Source organism: Balaenoptera physalus (genome assembly GCF_965194825.1).
Source record: "Balaenoptera physalus genome assembly, chromosome: 2".
Classification (NCBI taxonomy): domain Eukaryota; kingdom Metazoa; phylum Chordata; class Mammalia; order Artiodactyla; family Balaenopteridae; genus Balaenoptera; species Balaenoptera physalus.
In genome coordinates this window covers 23,634,767-23,646,661 of record NC_138883.1, presented here as the reverse complement: position 1 = coordinate 23,646,661, position 11,895 = coordinate 23,634,767, and the positions used below count along the sequence as shown (strand labels likewise).

The window sequence follows — 11,895 nt, the reverse complement described above, 5'->3', positions numbered from 1 at the left end:
CTCTTGTGATAAACTTCCCCACTGGTTCTCTGGCTCCCCTCTCTCTTCCCCTCCAGCTTCCCCTGAACAAGCTGCCAGACTCATCTACTAAAGTTCAGCTTTGATCCCTTCTCTTCAAAAGCCTTCAACATTTCTCAGTGACCTGTTGAAAATTTCCCAAGTTCCTTAACTTGCATCTAAGACAACCCATGATGCTCTTCTAACCCACATATCAACCCTAACTCCCTCCAGCTCTTGGCTCAAAAAGTTCTAGTCTAAGGGGTTTATAGGCATTGCCCAAACCCATAGGGTGTTTTAGTTATTGCTTCATTGTTTCTGTTCTTGTTTTTGTTTCTTTGTTTCTTTTTGTTTTCTTTTGTTGTTTCTTTGTTTGTTTCCTTGTTCTCCCACTTCATTGTATCTCAAAGCCAAAGTCAAATCATATTTCTCCCAGTTGGAAATTACTTTTTCCCTTACTTTAAGTTCCTTAAAACTTAATGACTAAGCTTTTTATTTAGCACTTACAAATTGTCTGGTTAGTTCTTTATCTGTGTATGTGTTTTTCCTCACCAACTAATTTTAAGGCTCTTTAGAATTGTCATATCAGAGGGTTATAACTAAACCTGAACCTGCACTGTATTTTGTAGCCTATGAAAGATTTTTCTCAAATAGTCTCATTTGATTTCTAAAGCATCCCTCTGAGGAGGTATGATACTATCCACACTTTCACAGGTAAAGTAATAGAAGCACAAGAGGGGTTAAATAATTTTCCCCAAATCGCTAGGCTGGTAACTAATAGATTCAAATTTGAAAATGCTGGACTTCTGACTAGGCTTGGTTCTTTTCATAGCTCATGGCTGCTTTTATAATTTTCATGCCTACCATAATACCTGGCACTGGTTACAAATTAATAATACTTGTTAACTGAAGGAGTGAAAATGAGTAAAAGAATGAGTGAGTGAATGAATGAATGGCAACAGCACTATGTATGACGTTGATGACTTTAACAATTCAACAGAACTTCACTATGACGTTTTCAGAGCATCTGCCAGTGACCTGAGAAATGAAGCCACTTTGTTAGTGGTACTTGTCTTTCTCAAAAACCAATAATAAAAGTCAGGACAAGATAGTCTTAGGTATATTTACTTTAATAGCAAATACTAAGAACAAATTCCCAGTATTTATAGAATATTTTGCTTCTTCATTGCACTTCAAGCTACTACATAAAAGTCAAGTAAACTGCAAGCATATAGTCTAATGCAAAGAATGATCTCAACACAACAAACCTAGAGAGGGTAATTCCCCTCTAAATCCCCGAGTGGCTAAAAAGAAGACTACATAGGTAAATGTTGAAAGAGTGGGATAGGCGCTTCTCTGAGCTGCTGCTTTCTTATCTGAAAATAGAGAAAATAGTAATACCTGCCTCCCAAGGTACTGAGGATTGGTTTCGAGGATTGAGGTAGAGCCCTTAGAACAGTGTCTAGGCATAGGCATGTTATATAGCTTCTATTATCCCAACATTACTGGGGTGGGAAAGGTATTTTCCCTGCGTTTTGCAGGGAGCAGTCAGAAGTAAGCTTTTTTAGTGCATTTCACCTAGTTTTTTCTGGTATTCCTTTTGGCATTTGTTCTGAGCATGGCCTTCTTTATTCTAATAACTTTTTATAGTGTACGTAAGTTTTAAGGTTAAGAAAGGTATGCTTTGGCTGATGGAAGCAGAAATCAGCCTCTAGATAAACAACATCGTCTGCTGGAATAAACCACTGCTATTTGGGTACATACTTTCCCTCTCTTCCTCCTTTTCTATAGACTTAAGGTTACACTCAAGCCACTCCAGAGAATGACTGTGCAGTCACTGTGGACAGTTCTTCCAAATCATTACAGGCTGTTCATGTTTGGAGAGAAGCAGCCCATGTTTCGGTGATAATGACTGTCAGATGAAGGGATTAAGCTGATGACATCTTTGCAGAACTGTACACTATAAGCAATGTCAGCTCCAACCCCGTGATGTCATCATAAGCTTGCAATCCATTGCTTGAGAAAATAGATTTTGAAGTAGTAGAGTTTCTGGCCATTACTAGGTTATTTTTTTTCCTGAACATTTTAATTACTTTTTTGGCCTGGGTGACAAACAGTAAGTTCTGCAGAGAGCTTAATTGAGGCCATTTTCCAAATGTAAATTGTTCTTTTTTTTTTTTTTTTTTCTCCCTTCATCCTTTAGTGGGTTCAGCCAAGTAGAAATGTATAATGAATAAAAGCCATGGGCAGGGCCAACTGGGAAAAAATACATTTGAGGAGAGGGGCTTGTTGTGTCAATCTAAAAGTCAGATGGAATGTTCTAAGAGTATCCCAGAGATTGGGTGAGTGAGTCTGGTAACACAAACAAACAAAAAAATTAACCCTACTCCCCACAGATGGGAGATTACTTGCATGAGTCTATATGCATGTGGAATTTTGTTTCTTAACTGGAGAACCAGAGGGAAATAGCTACATAGGTGATGAGAGGCAGGAATGAGAACGCAGGCAGGGGAGATGGCAGCAAGTTGACTCAAAACCTTGTGGGACTTGGGGCACAAACACTATAACTCTGAGACCTAGAGGACAGTGTTTGTTTTGTTTTGTTTTGTTTTGTTTTTTAACATCTTATTGGAATATAATTGCTTTACAGTGGTGTGTTAGTTTCTGCTTTATAACAAAGTGAATCAGTTATACATATACATATGTTCCCATATCTCTTCCCTCTTGCGTCTCCCTCCCACCCTCCCTATCCCACCCCTCTAGGTGGACACAAAGCACCGAGCTCATCTCCCTGTGCTATGCGGTTGCAGTGCTTTATACAGATTTGGAGAACAGACTATTATTCCCACCCAACTAGGGACAGTAGTGTAGCTTCAGCACCCTAGGGGTTCAGTTGACCAGTTGAAGATACCTGCCTTGCTTGAGTAACAGCAGAAGAACGTATAGCAGCTCAAGATTCTCACTGAGGTTGTACACAACAGAAAGAGTGGGAAACTCCCTGCATGAGCAAAGGTGTGAATGAACAGGAGGGATTGAATAGGAACCTATATGCTGCAAACGAGCAAGTAAAACTGCCTTCTGCCAGACATATGGCACCGACTACGTATAATACCTTAACCTCCTCCAATGCTAAAATTTATTATCCCTACGATCATACTAATACCCCTGACTTGATTATCAAAAAACAACATAATTAGAATTAACGCTACATCCCATAGTTTTCTAGTTAGCCTCACAAGCCTGCTTCTTCTTAACCAGTTTAATGATAATAGCCTTAACTTCTCATTAATATTCTTTTCCAACTCCCTATCTGCACCACTACTGATCTTGACAATATGACTCCTACCTCTGATATTAATAGCCAATCTCACCTGCTCAAAGAATCACTGACCCGAAAAAAACTATACATCACTATACTAATCATATTACAAACATTTTTAATCATAACACTTACCGCCACAGGACTAATTCTATTTTACGTTATACTTGAGGCCACACTAATTCCTACACTTACCATCATCACTCGATGAGGTAACCAAACAGAACACCTCAATGCGGGACTCTATTTTCTATTTTACACACTAGTCGGATCCTTCCCACTGCTAGTGGCATTAGTGTATATCCAAAACACCACGGGCTCTCTGAATTTCCTAGTGCTTCAGTATTGAACCCAAGCATTACCCAACTCCTGATCCAACGTCTTTATATGACTAGCCTGCATAATAACCTTTATGGTAAAAATACCCCTCTATGGCCTCCACCTTTGACTACCCAAAGCACACGTAGAAGCTCCCATCGCAGGCGCTATAGTCCTCGCAGCCATATTACTAAAACTCGAGGGCTACGGCATGCTACGAATTACAGCGATACTCAACCCCCTGACAGAATTCGTAGCACACACTTTTCTTACTCTCTCCTTATGAGGGATAATTACAACCAGTTCAATCTGTCTATGCCAAACAGACCTAAAATCACTTATCACATACTCTTCCGTCAGCCACATAGCACTTGTTATTGCAGCTATTCTCATCCAGACTCCTTGAAGTTACATAGGAGCCACCGCTTTAATAATCGCCCATGGCCTCACATCATCTATATTATTCTGCCTAGCCTCAAACTACGAGTGAGTCCATAGCCGGACTATAATTTTAGCCCGAGGCCTACAAACCCTCCTCCCACTAATAGCCACTTGATGACTACTGGCAAGCCCAACAATGTCTGGGAAGCTAATACGTCAGTAATAGCTGAAGTAATAGCTGAAGTCAGGTGCAAATGCTCCATTTGCATTTGAAAATAAAACAGGCAAAGCAACCAAAGGTCTTTTTTTTTTTTTTAATTGGAGTATAATTGCTTTACAATGGTGTGTTAGTTTCTGCTTTATAACAAAGTGAATCAGTTATACATATACATATATTCCCTTATCTCCTCCCTCTTGCGTTTCCCTCCCTCCCACTCTCCCTATCCCACCCCTCTAGGTGGTCACAAAGCACCAAGCTGATCTCCCTGTGCTATGCGGCTGCTTCCCACTAGCTATCTATTTTACATTTGGTAGTGTACATATGTCAATGCTACTCTCTCACGTCGTCCCAGCTTACCTTTCCCCCTCCCCGTGTCCTCAAGTCCATTCTCTACGTCTGCGTCTTTATTCCTGTCCTACCCCTAGGTTCTTCAGAACCATTTTTTTTTCTTTTAGATTCCATATATATGTGTTAGCGTATCGTATTTGTTTTTCTCTTTCTGACTTACTTCACTCTGTATGACAGTCTCTAGGTCCATCCACCTCACTGCAAATAACTCAATTTCATTTCTTTTATGGCCATTGTATATATATGCCCCATCTTCTTTATCCATTCGTCTATCGATGGCCACTTATGTTGCTTCCATGTCCTGGCTATTGTAAATAGTGCTACAATGAACATTGTGGTACATGACTCTTTTTGAATTATGGTTTTCTCAGGGTATATGCCCAGTAGTGGGATTGCTGGGTCTTATGGTAGTTCTATTTTCAGTTTTTTAAGGAACCTCCATACTGTTCTCCCCAGTGGCTGTATCAATTTACATTCCCACCAACAGTGCAAGAGGGTTCCCTTTTCTCCACACCCTCCCCAGCATTTATTGTTTGTAGATTTTTTGATGATGGCCATTCCGACCGGTGTGAAGTGATATCTCATTGTAGTTTTGATTTGCATTTCTCTAATGATTAGTGATGTTGAGCATCCTTTCATGTGTTTGTTGGCAATCTGTATATCTTCTTTGGAGAAATGTCTCTTTAGGTCTTCTGCCCATTTTTGGATTGGGCTGTTTGTTTTTTTGATATTGAGCTGCATAAGCTGCTTGTATATTTTGGAGATTAATCCTTTGTCAGTTGCTTCATTTGCAAATATTTTCTCCCTTTCTGAGGGTTGTCCTTTTGTCTTGTTTATGGTTTCCTTTGCTGTGCAAAAGCTTTTAAGTTTCATTAGGTCCTATTTGTTTATTTTTGTTTTTATATCCATTTCTCTAGGAGGTGGGTCAAAAAGGATCTTCCTGTGATTTTTGTCATAGTGTTCTGCCTATGTTTTGCTCTAAGAGTTTTATAGTGTCTGGCCTTACATTTAGGTCTTTAATCCATTTTGAGTTTATTTTTGTGTATGGTGTTAGGGAGTGTTCTAATTTCATTCTTTTACATGTAGCTGTCCAGTTTTCCCAGCACCACCTATTGAAGAGGCTGTCTTTTCTCCATTGGATATTCTTGCCTCCTTTATCAAAGATAAGGTGACCATATGTGTGTGGGTTTATCTCTGGGAAGGTCCTCATTTCTATTCCAAATTAAGAGTAACTTTTAGGTGCTAGAGACAAGAGGACAGATGCAGCCCTCTAAGGGAACGGGCCGTTCATGTCTTAATAAATGTGCTGCATCTCTCCTATCAGTATAGCACGACAAATTACTGCTTTTGTGTTAAAAACCACTCGAAAACATTGAGTTAATTTTACTTTAGTGATTTCACACCCATGACACCAGGGTGAGTTTGGTCAAAGGAAGGAAATTGGTAGACCTATAACCAGAGAGACCCTCATCCTCACCTGGTGTGCCAGACCTCTGTGGGGAGTCATGGCCAAAACAGTAACTGGAAGGGCATAACACTTTCTGGAAGAATGTGACACAGCCTGTAAAGATCTGGATGAAATCTGTGTGAGAACTTTGATAAAGACTGAATAAATCTTAAGCAACAAGGATTTACTGTAGAGTACCAGGAATTATACCCATTACCTTATAATAACCTATAATGGAATATAATTTGCAAAAATCCTGAATCACTATGCTGTACACCTGAAACAACACAATATTGTAAATCAACTGTACTTCAATTAAAACAAAAACTCTTCAATAAAAAAAAAATAACTTGCTGATCAAGCGGATAGGGACTGAATGGACGTATAATATTATTTTTAGTTTTAGGAAGGCACTTGCTACCACAACCTGGATATAGTGAGGAACTTTGGCATGCCTTTTCAGTAATATTCTCTTCAAGATGAGTTACGAATGGACAGCAAGCTGCTACTGCCTTATTAGTGTACACACACCACGGATTTCCCTACGTCTTGGCCATGTGTGCACATTGGTTTTGCAGCATGTGAAGGCCAAGCTTGTGGCTTAGGACATGGTGCTTCTTCAAATAAGCACAACTGCCTGCCTCTCTGCTTATCTAATCATAGTAACAGAGAACTTGACCTTTCATCTTTCTTTTCCCCAGGCCCTGGGATATATATGTGCCAAATACTTGGCATTCTTAGTAACAGAGTCAGTCATAATTAGGATTCCAAATGAAAGTACATTGCCAGCTAGGACATGTCATGTTTTATATTGTTTGAGCAGATGTAATATAAGTTGAAAACAGCGAAAGAACAGAAATAAGTAAAGCTCACATTTTTCATGTGTAATAATCTTGTGGAGATTTACTTTATCAGAATGTTGGATAAACTGAGTAAGCAAAATATGAAATACAAAGATTTATCTGAAACTCTATTTGTCTAAGTAATAGTTTTGCTTTTTTTTGTTTGTTTTGAAATGTTCATTGTATGATGCTGGATGTGGTCAGATGGTGGGTAGGAGGTTTATTGGAAATCAGCTGTGGGAATAATATGGTACAGGCAGTCATTCCATGGACTCTACTATGTAATGAGTCTGGTTTGGCTTGGATTTCAGTGGTAGTTAATATTTCACAGGTGAATGTAAAAATGTTTTCTACTCAAATTCATTCAAAGTCAATTAAAATACTTTAAAGGGGAAAAAAATATTCTTGATAAAGAAACCATGCCATTTCAGATATGACACCCTATTGCCCTTACAATACTTAATGAATAATAGCCATTATCCACTCACATATTAGAGCTTAGACTAAAAGAATTCGCCAGGACTCCATTTCCTCATTTATAAAGTGAGGGGGCATATTTTGATGATCTCCATAAAGTTAAATAATATGTTGAAGATCCTAGTAGTTGTTGGTAGAGCCTGGATTACTACTTAGTTCACTCATTTAAAAACAAACAAATTGGGACTTCCCTGGCAGTCCAGTGGTTAGGACTCCACGCTTCCACTGCAGGGGGCCAGGGTTGGATCTCTGGTTGGGAACTAAGATCCTGCAATCCATGCAGTGCAGCCAAACAAATAAATAAATATTTTTTAAAAAAATAAACAAAACCCAAACTGATCTACTTTGTAGTGTACAATATTGGGGAGGGAAGTGGAATAGGAAAGGGTCTTTAAGACAAATCGTTCACCAACATGGAATTCTCCTTTTTAATCATAAAGCTCCACCCATTCCATTGTTCTTAGGTTTCCTCCCTTCCTTTTCATACTGCTCCTTCTCATGCCCTCTTAGCCTGTGGCTATGGTGTAGAGATGCCTCTAGAACACACCTTGATTGTAGGTTGAGGGCAGGATGCCAGCACATTTTTTTATTGTCATGACACTTGAAATTCTGTGGACATTAAAATCAAGTCTAACATAGCCTTTCTGTGTTCTTTGAGAGGAGGTATTGTTGACATCCTTTTTCATCCAAGATTTTTGTGACAATTTTATTCATTCCTACTTTCTTTTGTACCAACACTAGTGATTCATGTACATTCCTGTATTTTAGTTTTTTATCACTGATTAATTGGCATAAACAAATTATTAGCCTAACAATAGTAGTTGCAGGCTGTATTAATCTATTACTTCATTATCATCACTAGACCCAAGTGAACATGCTAGTAAGTAAATATTAATAACTCCTATTCTTGTCAATAATTTTAGTCACACTGATTACTATTTTAGTGCTGTTCCCACCTCACCACAGTTGAGTCTTTTCTGCATTTTCCTCTCAGAACGGTTGTGCCAGACTTTTTCACTGGGAGCCAGTTTTAGAGCCTTTACTATCTCACAACAGAATATAGCAGCATTTCAGTGACGACTTTCACAGAGCTTTATATCTTAAAATCAGCTTCACTGCATGTAGAATGCTTTCTTTTGAATGAAAGGTGTTATGCAAACTTAAGTTATTGCTCTTTTTAAAAAATAAAGTGAGATAAATTGTGCTGTAAGATAATTTTGCCACTATAGTAAGTATCTTTTTCCTTGTCTTCTTGGAAAGCTTTTATTTCTATTTCAGTTTTTGCTGTGAGATCTTTGTCTTTTTCACCACATGCTTACATCAAGGAAGCCCTTGGATCACTGCCATGATGTGTCTTTGCTGGACGCCACTTTCAAATGCTATCAACACCTCTCTTAATTACATGGTTTAAAAATCAGGCTAGCAATATATTAAAGTTAGATGGCAAATTTATTTAAAACAAATATGTAAACGTATATGCTTGCCAATACACATTCAACCATGCACACATAAAAGAGCCAAAGAGAGAGAGGGAGAGAGAAGTCTGTATATGTAAATGGAAGACCCAAGGTAGAAATACTCTGTGTGAGTATCCTATTTCTAAACTAAAATGTATCACAAATATGTATGTACAATACCTCCTTACATATATATATACTTGCTGCCTTTCCAAACACCAGCAAAGCTTAGGGAGCAGGATTCAGTAGACTATTGATGGTAAGACCTAGTACTTGAATAGGAAAAGGTCTTTAGTTTTAAATGTTCATCTGTTTTCATTTGTAGATATGTGACACTTTAAAAGGTGATATGAGTTTGAATTCTCCAAAGTGTACTGTGTTTGACTTCTCATGCTTATTGATAGTTTGCCCTTCAATTCTAGTTTCTTTTTGAGTAAGAAAATTCTTATATGATATATCTAGCTAGGTGACTTACCTTATAGTCATGCTCAAATATGATTATAGGCCATTTCAGATTCATCCCAGGAAAATGTTACCTGTCAAGATGTCAATTCTGAGCAATTTCTACATTTCACCCATTCTATTATAGAAGTGGCTGTCATTTACAAGTAGCTTGTTCCTGAATTAGTGGTATCATAACATCATAAATCAAAATATTGTTTTGGTTATATAAATGGCTATAATATGGATGTTTTAGAATTGCATATTTTGTCTTTCTCAATTGGTCCCAACTCAAATCTTCCTTTTTGAGCCAAAGGATAGTTTTTCATGTCACTCGCCCCTCTAACTCTACCTGTGAGCTTTAAGTCCAGCTGTACCTATTTGTTTCTTACAGGGAGGTAGGTAGGATGTCTGCTATTTGAACTAAATTGTTTTTGTTGATGAGCCATGAGACAGATTAAATTCTGTCTCTTCAATTGTTCCCAGGGCTCTGTGGAACTTAGAGTAATAGAATTTTATTTGTGTCACTAACATTGACAGCTTTGATTCAGACCACAGAGAGCTGAGATGTTGATTAAGAAGTGTCATATTGGTCATGGTTTAAGTGTGTAACAAATGAACTGAGAGGCTCCATGTTTGTCCATCCATGAACCCATTGTTGACAAATGTGCTTTGAATTTTAATTTCTTTACTTATCCAGTAATACCTTTCAAATATGTGGCGTTATCTCAGGGAAATTTTTATTTTTGGCCCAAGACTTATTCATTGTTAATTCCAGCATATTGTTCCTTTTAGAAATAAAATGGGAATATTCATAACAATGACTATTTAAGAGAGAATGGGCAACAGGATAACTAAGAAAAAGAATCAAATAAGGAAGAGATAGATAGTAACTGAGAAGTAAGTATAAGTTATTCAGAATATATTTTATCAAAGATTGCTTTCCAAGTGGCTCTTTCTCTTGCGGCAGAAGACATTATTGAACAAAAAACAAGCCCGATGCAATTCAATTTAAATGTATCACTCTATTATTTTAATATATTTACTCAGGGTTAACAACTCATTAAGCACCAAATTGCTCACTCTTAATGAATCACTGATGCTAGAACCGAGCTGGCTTAAACTTTACTGTAAAAATAACAACAGTACCATTGCATAAGGATGTAATAAAAATTAAGTAAATGCTACTGAGTGCCTGTGGAGTGGAAACTAGATTTGCAACGTGAAACAGAAAATATATACATGTGGCTTGCAGAAACATGAGCAATAAATTTTACCCACAAAAACATGATAAGCCTACATTTGCTTTGCTGTTGTGGATTCTATAAAACATGAAGTCATATATATTTTATTTGCACATTCACCTTGTTTCTACAGTAAAAGATTTCTAGAATCTATTAAACAGAATATCAACAAGTAACTCAAATCCCCTAGACCCCACCAGCCTATAACTATTGTCAAGGTTATGAAGGCAGTAGTCAATGCTGGGTTGATTGTCAGAAATTAGCACTCTTAAAATGTTAGCCAGTTATTCCTGGGACATCCATCAGGAGTATGTCATATGTACCCACAAACCAGTCAATCATTTTCAGACATCATATGGTACCCAAATTAGTCTTTGTTTCTTTCTCTACCACCTGACTGTCCATGAAGCATTGGCCTTAAATCTGATTGCATATGCCCCACTGTGAAAACCATTCATCATGAGAGCCACCTATTTCCCTGGTGCAGGACCTTATCTCTTCCCAGACTTACAACCCCCTGGTGGTCAGAGCAATGCTGAGTTTCCCATAGAGATGAGATCAATGACCTTTCCCCCAGTTCTATACCATGAAATGTGACCTGGGCTAAGAAGTTATGCTTATCCCTGAAATTTGAATTTTAATTGTTCTTCCAGCTTTTTGCCTACAACCCATCTCTCAAGCCCTACTTTCTCCTCCAGCTTCTTAAGGTCTCTCAGGGCCTTAGCTCCAACAACTTTTTCCTTCTCTCCCACCGTAAAACAAAGTTCCTGTGAATATCAGTGGAGCAAACAGATACAGTGGTAGCTGGTGGAGGACAAAGAACATTGAGATTATATTTATACTAACAGCATTGGGCCCTGGCATTGCCAAACAAGAGCTTTGCTATAAATTTATTCACAGTGTCTATGGCTTTGGACAACATTTAGATGAAAAATATTTATGAAAATTATTCTATTTATGTTTCTGGTTATGAAACATGCTATTCATGTAAAAAGATATGAAATTTAAAGGAATTCACTTTTTCTTGCTTTTTCTTTTTTTTCTTTTTCTTTTTTTTTCCCTATGGGAAGTTCACTCTTCAATTACTATGCGTTCAGTGAAATCACCATTTAGGAATCACTATTATCACAGATTCACTCTGATTTGAGCCACAATCCTATATTTCAATAAACAACCATATTGTAGGACTTTAAAAATTGTTTAAAATATGAATAAAAGAATATTCCTTGTTCTACGTTGGTCCACACTTTAATCAATATTTTCACAGAACCACAATTGCCAGAAAAACACAAAGTGAAGCTTAAATTTTAAAAAACCTTTATAGAAGAATTACAAAAATAAGCCCCTTTAATAGATTTGGAATAGGTAGGTGATATGTTAGTCCAAATTTGAGCATTAAAACTA

The 11,895-nt window shown here is 37.6% G+C and overlaps 1 protein-coding gene across 20 annotated transcripts in view; it reads left to right on the top strand.

Moving 5' to 3' along the window:
* NRXN3 (neurexin 3) overlaps window positions 1-11,895 on the top strand; it is a 1,702,647-nt gene that overhangs the window by 1,428,604 nt on the left and 262,148 nt on the right. The window lies entirely within an intron of this gene.